At 40.6% G+C, this 8,817-nt stretch overlaps 1 protein-coding gene across 1 annotated transcript in view; it reads left to right on the forward strand.

The window, feature by feature from the left end:
• Positions 1-8,817, forward strand: part of LOC115143890 (unconventional myosin-Id) — a 115,063-nt gene that overhangs the window by 79,578 nt on the left and 26,668 nt on the right. The window lies entirely within an intron of this gene.

The raw sequence follows: 8,817 nt of genomic DNA on the forward strand, positions 1-8,817 counted from the left end.
TGTTCTGTGTCTGTCTACAGTAAAATATACTGTATGTATGTGCTGGGAGCAAACTATGCAGTACCTCTCCTCAAAGCAAAGTCCAGTACCTCCTTGTGTGGCGCATTCTCCCAGAGAAGCGCATGGTGCAGACGGTGGAGATTATCGTACAGACCAGCTGTGTGTCTCCCACATATTGCGGAGAGAAGTACATTATTACTTACTGTCCCTTCGGTCAACCCCTGGAAAAACTACACAGGTAGCAGATTGGAACTGCAATACTGCCCCATCTGATAGGGTACTGTACATGTAAAATTATAGCATACTGTCCTGCTTTTTAAATGATCTTTAAGTGGATATAGGAGAATGGAGAAAACGGGCAAGGCATCAGTGCATCATTTTACTGCGCTTTAAGTTGGGGCTTGTGTGATAATTCAGTAATGTATGATAGATGATTTGCGGCATATATTATATTTAAGCTGATCTCTCGTGGAAAGATCCTGCGTGTAAACCGAGAGAATCTGCCGGGACTGAATGGGATGTGAGGATTAGAGCAGCGTAGTTCCAGTGTTTGGGTTTTTCCTCACTGGTTATTTGGGGGGAAACTCCCGGTTTTCGCAGGTGTTTGCATCTTTCAGAAGGGGAGGGGACATTCGGCCCGTGACTTTGAAAAGAGAGAGGGTGGAGCTCCTCGTGCCACTTCCCTTAACATTTACGGACTTAATCGAGCAGCTGACCAATTACGTGAACCTTAGTTCTGGGTTAACCAAGATTATTTTTAAGCCATGCTGCTTTATTATATCCTTGGTCTGGTCTAAAACTGGTCTGATCTGTGTGTGAATGTGCCTGAACACGGCGCATCTTCGACGATATCTTGTCTCATTGTATACAGGCTCACAGTGACAGATGGCAGGGGTCCCTCTTATTGACTCCATGTGCTTCCTCTAGAAGCCCATCCATCACAGTGAAACATGGGCACAAGAAAAGGCTGTGTGTGTGTGGTGTGTGTCGGTAGATGTAGATTTAACCTTTATCTCCACTTGAGCGTGGTGCACAGCCCACACAATGCAGAGCTCTGTAGCAGTTTACAACACACACAGGGACCTAGAGTCAATGGCTGGCTTTTTATCCTCCAAATGTACAGCATTGGAAAAACGGTGTGACCGTGTCATTGAGCCTAAGCCCCATTCCAAATAACTCTGTTTTGGTTCCAACTTACAAAATGGCATCTTGTTTTCCTGGGGGTTTTCAAAATTTGTCCCCTCAAAAGTCTGCTTTTTAGATTGAATTTGCGACTTGACAAGTTTCAACAACAACAAAAAATGCCAACACTGTCACATTTTAGGAGTAGCTTGTCAAAAGGCGTCATGGCCAAATCTGTTGAGAGTTAAAACAGACACTGCGAATTCTGCTCCACGTTAACCCTCTTATCCCCTGTGACGCGCCACAGTTGTTTAGAAACTCACAAATAGTCCAGAGGCTTTTATATCCCCATGGCCTCACTTCCTCCCTCACCCTTCTCCTTCTTCTTTCTCAACCTTTTTCCCTTTTTTGTCATTCCCCTATTGTCATCCCTCTTCTTTGTAACTCCCTCTCTCTCTCTTTGCACCCTCTATATCTTCCTCTCACCGCTTTCCAGTTTCTCTTCCCCACTCTCCAGCTCTTTTTCTCTCTTGTTCTTCCTCTTTCTTTCTCTGTCCCCACCAATCTGTCATTCTCTTTTCCCCCACCCCTCTGCCCCCTCTCCTCTCTCCTCCCTCCTCCTCTCTCCTCCCTCCTCCTCTATCCCCCCTCCTCTCTCCCCCCTCCATCCATCTCAGAAGAGGAGACATGCAATGTTTAAGGAGATGCGCTGCTCCAATGTGAAAGCTTGCATGGGCTCTAGTCTATATTTAGCCCAGACCTCTGCTGTATTGACGTGCACCCCACACAGCTCGCACCAGACAGCCACTGCTACTGCAGCACACCACACCACACCACACACACTTCACTCCTGGGACAGAGGGGGGAGAGACGCTCTACATCTGTCACACACACACACAGATGTGGATAGCACAGTCTCGCACACTAGCACACACACAAACACAGATACCATTCTTGATCAGCAACTCATTAGTCGAATTAGGGTCGTTCGTTGTCCTTTTGGAAGGTGAACCTTCGCCCCCCAGTGCTTTGAAGCAGGTTTTCATCAAGGATCTCTCTGTACTTTGCTCCGTTAATCTTTCTCTCGATCCTGACTAGTGTCCCAGTCCCTGCCGCTGAAAAACATTCCCACAGCATAATGTTGCCACCACCATGCTTCACCGTAGGGATGGTGCCAGGTTTCCTCCAGACGTGACGCTTGGCATTCAGGCCAAAGAGTTCAATCTTGGTTTCATCAGACCAGAGATTCTTGTTTCTCATGGTCAGAGTCCTTTAGGTGCCTTTTGGTAAACTCCAAGCCGGCTGTCATGTACCTTTTACTGAGGAGTGGCTTCCGTCTGGCCACTCTACCATAAAGGCCCGATTGGTGGAGTACTGCAAAGAAGGTTGTCCTTCTGGAAGGTTCTCCCATCTCAACAGAGGAACTCTGGAGCTATGTCAGGGTGGCCATCGGGTTCTTGGTCACCTCCCTGGCCAAGGCTCTTCTCCGCCGATTGCTCAGTTTGGCCGGGCAGCCAGCTCTAGGAAGAGTCTTGGTGGTTCCAAACTTCTTCCATTTAAGAATGATGGAGCCCACTGTCTTCTTCAGGAAAAAATCCTGTTTTCGCTTTGTCATTATAGGGTATTGTGTGGAGATTGATGAGGGGAAAAAAATATTTAATCCATTTGAGAATAAGACTGTAAAGTAAAAAAAATGTAGAAAAGGGGAAGGGGTCTGAACACTTTCCGTATGCGCTGTACAATAGCATCAGCAATATTCATATCCCTGGACTTATTCCACATGTTGTTAGTTTGAATTTAAAATATTTTTTTCACCCATCTGCACTCTATATCTCATAATGACAAACTGAAAACATGTTTTTTTTTTTTTTTTTTTAGCAAATTTATTGACAATGAAGTACAGAAATAATTAATTTATGTAAGTAATTCCCAACGTAAATCTTACGGTATGAATACCTTTTTTGAAGACATTGTACATTACATTTACATAATATTCAGCTTAATGTTACCTGATCATTATTTCTCACTGGATCTAACACATACCCCTTGGTTCACACCCGTCATAAAAATGGCCTCCATGTTAGTTTATTCAGCTGAGACTTCATTTCTCTCTGGAATTATAACTGTGAAGGTAAATCAGTAACTCAGCGAAAGAGCTGCAATGCATAAAATCAGTATCCATTACAAATCTACTTTTGATTTTGATTTTATTAGGATCTCTTTTAGTCCCCATTTGGACTAATCTTCCAAGAATCCTTAACATTAAAATACCATTTATAATACAAACACACTTTCACATATAACACACTATTACAAACATACATAATAACCCAATAAATAATATACACCCATAATACACCCAATAAAGCATAATAACCCAATAAATACTCAATCTAAAAAATACAATTAAATATATTGATTCTTCATCTACTATAGTCCCACAACATTTCTATATACTATATTTAAATTGTTTTTAAATCATGTTTAAACTTATATATTGAAAGGTTTCTAGTTTGCTCAGTTAATTTATTCCATTTCTTTATTGCTCTAAATTGAAATGTTCTTTTGCCCATTTCTTTTTTCTGTCTGGATAACACATAGATGGTGGACAATCTAGTCCTAGTATTTACTGAATGTCTGTCTCTTACCAACTGAATACTGTTCTGTCTGGATAACACATAGATGGTAGACAATCTATTCCTAGTATTTACTGAATGTCTGTCTCTTACCAACTGAATACTGTTCTGTCTGGATAACACATAGATGGTGGACAATCTATTCCTAGTATTTACTGAATGTCTCTTACCAACTGAATACTGTTCTGTCTGGACAACACATAGATGGTGGACAATCTATTCCTAGTATTTACAGAATGTCTGTCTCTTACCAACTGAATACTGTTCTGTCTGGATAACACATAGATGGTGGACAATCTATTCCTAGTATTTACTGAATGTCTGTCTCTTACCAACTGAATACTGTTCTGTCTGGACAACACATAGATGGTGGACAATCTATTCCTAGTATTTACTGAATGTCTGTCTCTTACCAACTGAATACTGTTCTGTCTGGACACCACATAGATGGTAGACAATCTATTCCTAGTATTTACTGAATGTCTGTCTCTTACCAACTGAATACTGTTCTGTCTGGACACCACATAGATGGTAGACAATCTATTCCTAGTATTTACTGAATGTCTCTTACCAACTGAATACTGTTCTGTCTGGATAACACATAGATGGTAGACAATCTATTCCTAGTATTTACAGAATGTCTGTCTCTTACCAACTGAATACTGTTCTGTCTGGATAACACATAGATGGTAGACGATCTATTCCTAGTATTTACTGAATGTCTCTTACCAACTGAATACTGTTCTGTCTGGATAACACATAGATGGTGGACAATCTATTCCTAGTATTTACTGAATGTCTGTCTCTTACCAACTGAATACTGTTCTGTCTGGACAACACATAGATGGTGGACAATCTATTCCTAGTATTTACTGAATGTCTGTCTCTTACCAACTGAATACTGTTGTGTCTGGACAACACATAGATGGTGGACAATCTATTCCTAGTATTTACTGAATGTCTGTCTCTTACCAACTGAATACTGTTCTGTCTGGACAACACATAGATGGAGGACAATCTATTCCTAGTATTTACTGAATGTCTGTCTCTTACCAACTGAATACTGTTCTGTCTGGATAACACATAGATGGTGGACAATCTATTCCTAGTATTTACTGAATGTCTCTTACCAACTGAATACTGTTCTGTCTGGATAACACATAGATGGTGGACAATCTATTCCTAGTATTTACTGAATGTCTCTTACCAACTGAATACTGTTCTGTCTGGACAACACATAGATGGTAGACAATCTATTCCTAGTATTTACTGAATGTCTGTCTCTTACCAACTGAATACTGTTCTGTCTGGACAACACATAGATGGTGGACAATCTATTCCTAGTATTTACTGAATGTCTGTCTCTTACCAACTGAATACTGTTCTGTCTGGACAACACATAGATGGTAGACAATCTATTCCTAGTATTTACTGAATGTCTGTCTCTTACCAACTGAATACTGTTCTGTCTGGACAACACATAGATGGAGGACAATCTATTCCTAGTATTTACTGAATGTCTCTTACCAACTGAATACTGTTCTGTCTGGATAACACATAGATGGTAGACAATCTATTCCTAGTATTTACTGAATGTCTGTCTCTTACCAACTGAATACTGTTCTGTCTGGATAACACATAGATGGTGGACAATCTATTCCTAGTATTTACTGAATGTCTGTCTCTTACCAACTGAATACTGTTCTGTCTGGATAACACATAGATGGTGGACAATCTATTCCTAGTATTTACTGTCTGTCTCTTACCAACTGAATACTGTTCTGTCTGGACAACACATAGATGGTGGACAATCTATTCCTAGTATTTACTGAATGTCTCTTACCAACTGAATACTGTTCTGTCTGGACAACACATAGATGGTGGACAATCTATTCCTAGTATTTACTGTCTGTCTCTTACCAACTGAATACTGTTCTGTCTGGACAACACATAGATGGTGGACAATCTATTCCTAGTATTTACTGAATGTCTCTTACCAACTGAATACTGTTCTGTCTGGACAACACATAGATGGTGGACAATCTATTCCTAGTATTTACTGAATGTCTCTTACCAACTGAATACTGTTCTGTCTGGATAACACATAGATGGTGGACAATCTATTCCTAGTATTTACTGAATGTCTGTCTCTTACCAACTGAATACTGTTCCGTCTGGACAACACATAGATGGTGGACAATCTATTCCTAGTATTTACTGAATGTCTGTCTCTTACCAACTGAATACTGTTCTGTCTGGATAACACATAGATGGTAGACAATCTATTCCTAGTATTTACTGAATGTCTCTTACCAACTGAATACTGTTCTGTCTGGATAACACATAGATGGTGGACAATCTATTCCTAGTATTTACTGTCTGTCTCTTACCAACTGAATACTGTTCTGTCTGGACAACACATAGATGGTAGACAATCTATTCCTAGTATTTACTGAATGTCTGTCTCTTACCAACTGAATACTGTTCTGTCTGGATAACACATAGATGGTGGACAATCTATTCCTAGTATTTACTGTCTGTCTCTTACCAACTGAATACTGTTCTGTCTGGACAACACATAGATGGTGGACAATCTATTCCTAGTATTTACTGAATGTCTGTCTCTTACCAACTGAATACTGTTCTGTCTGGATAACACATAGATGGTGGACAATCTATTCCTAGTATTTACTGAATGTCTGTCTCTTACCAACTGAATACTGTTCTGTCTGGATAACACATAGATGGTGGACAATCTATTCCTAGTATTTACTGAATGTCTGTCTCTTACCAACTGAATACTGTTCTGTCTGGATAACACATAGATGGTGGACAATCTATTCCTAGTATTTACTGAATGTCTCTTACCAACTGAATACTGTTCTGTCTGGACACCACATAGATGGTGGACAATCTATTCCTAGTATTTACTGTATGTCTGTCTCTTACCAACTGAATATTGTTCTGTCTGGATAACACATAGATGGTGGACAATCTATTCCTAGTATTTACTGAATGTCTCTTACCAACTGAATACTGTTCTGTCTGGACAACACATAGATGGTGGACAATCTATTCCTAGTATTTACTGAATGTCTCTTACCAACTGAATACTGTTCTGTCTGGACAACACATAGATGGTGGACAATCTATTCCTAGTATTTACTGAATGTCTCTTACCAACTGAATACTGTTCTGTCTGGATAACACATAGATGGTGGACAATCTATTCCTAGTATTTACTGAATGTCTATCTCTTACCAACTGAATACCATTGTGAATAGAACTTGGCCGTTTTAAATGATGTATATTATAAAATAAGATAAGCATGTTTTTTTCAATTATCTTGTCGATTGATGAAGGATTTTCCCTGGTAAATATTTAGATATCCTTCTGATTATGCATGCTGTTTTAATATTTTTTATTACATAGATTAGTTATTTGAGACGACCATGATAAGCAGTTGTCTAGTAGTTTGGTTTCTGCCACTTCTTCAAGTGTACTCCTCCCATACTTACAATATCTTACTGAGTGTAGGGAGTAGACTAATTGGTCGACTATTGGCAGGAGTAATGGGTTCTTTAAGCCTACTTACAGCACATGGGAACTTTTCACTTTGTTGCTCTTTCTAAACTATAAATAGCACTTCAGTGGAAACCAATCGAATGAGAAAATTCTACTGAGTTGTGTAAGTGTTCTAGATTGTTGTGTAATGCTGTGTTTGATCTACTGGGATCTCAGACAATGGCTTTCTGTGGCAGCTTGTCTTGCTGTTGTCCACAGTGACTACTGAAATTCCAGACAGTATTGACACGGGCGATGGAGGGAGAGACCGTTATGTAGAGCCAAAAAGCATATGATGTGTGTGTGATGTTATTCTGGGCTCAGCCTAACCCTATAATGAGAAGGAAGGCGTCACTCTCTTATGACCGTTAGGGAAAGATACTGTAGGAAGACACCAGTTTGTGGACTTACCTACTTCCTTCATCTTTATTCATGTTTTCTCTTCCTTTGTTCTCTCTCTCCCTCTTTGCCGTGTCACTTCCTTGTTATGTGTAGCACAGACTGGAGGTTGGCCCAGATTTGTCAGGGCAGCAGGGTTACGTGATCAGTTGAGAGAGACCGAGAGCGAAAGAGATGCACGCATGACTGTAAGTCGCTTTGGATTAAAGCGCCTGCGAAATACGTTATTATATTATGTGTTGCTTCTCAGCTATGTGGCAGATCCCCGATTTGCTCTGAAACATCCTCTGCTCCCATTGTGCATTGGGCTGTCCTCATCATTGTCTGACCCCATGATATCAGGGTTCTGTCCTCTTCCATTCAACTCCAGCATGAAACCTCTCTGTCAGTGCCAGTACATCAACATTTGAAATCGTTTTCTAAAGAATTGCATTTCTGAGCCACAGCAGCCACCTGATCGAGCCGCTGTCCCTCTCCATCTTTGGAGGATGCGTGCGCTCAAAGACTTGATGTGTTTCTTGTTTGTTTTTTGCTTTTCAAGCCTTTTTGAGATTCTTATGAAAAGCATTATAGAAATGTAGTAAATTATTATTATTTTCCCTTTTTTATTCTGTGAAAGCGATTTTAGATTTTGAAGCTCAGCTTTAATGGAGGAATCCGTGAGAAGATAAGTTGGGATCTGTTTTCCTCTCCGGAGAAAGACGATCCATTACGTTTGTGTTACAGTACGAGGGAAGCGTGAGGAATATTCAAAGTGCTGCAATGCGTGAACAAATGTGCGGTACTGCATTTTCCTGTGTAATTGGAGATGGCATCACCATCATCATTCAAGACACTAAAACAGAGAGACAGAGGCGCTGTGTGTGTGCTGCTAGCTGGTGCTTTTTTCTCCCTACCCCATCAAGGTCACCCTTTATGCTGAATCCAATATTTCAGACTTGAGGAAGTCATTCTCCCCTCCCATCTCATCTCTTCCTCTATCTCTATATCCCTCCCTCTCACTTCCCTCCCTCTAACACCCTTCCTCTCCAGCCCCCCCCCCTCCCCTGTTTTTAGCTCTCACTCCACCCTCCCCTTTTCTCCTCTTTCCTTCCTC

The sequence above is a fragment of the Oncorhynchus nerka genome, linkage group LG16 (assembly GCF_034236695.1).
Source record: "Oncorhynchus nerka isolate Pitt River linkage group LG16, Oner_Uvic_2.0, whole genome shotgun sequence".
In the NCBI taxonomy this organism is placed as follows: domain Eukaryota; kingdom Metazoa; phylum Chordata; class Actinopteri; order Salmoniformes; family Salmonidae; genus Oncorhynchus; species Oncorhynchus nerka.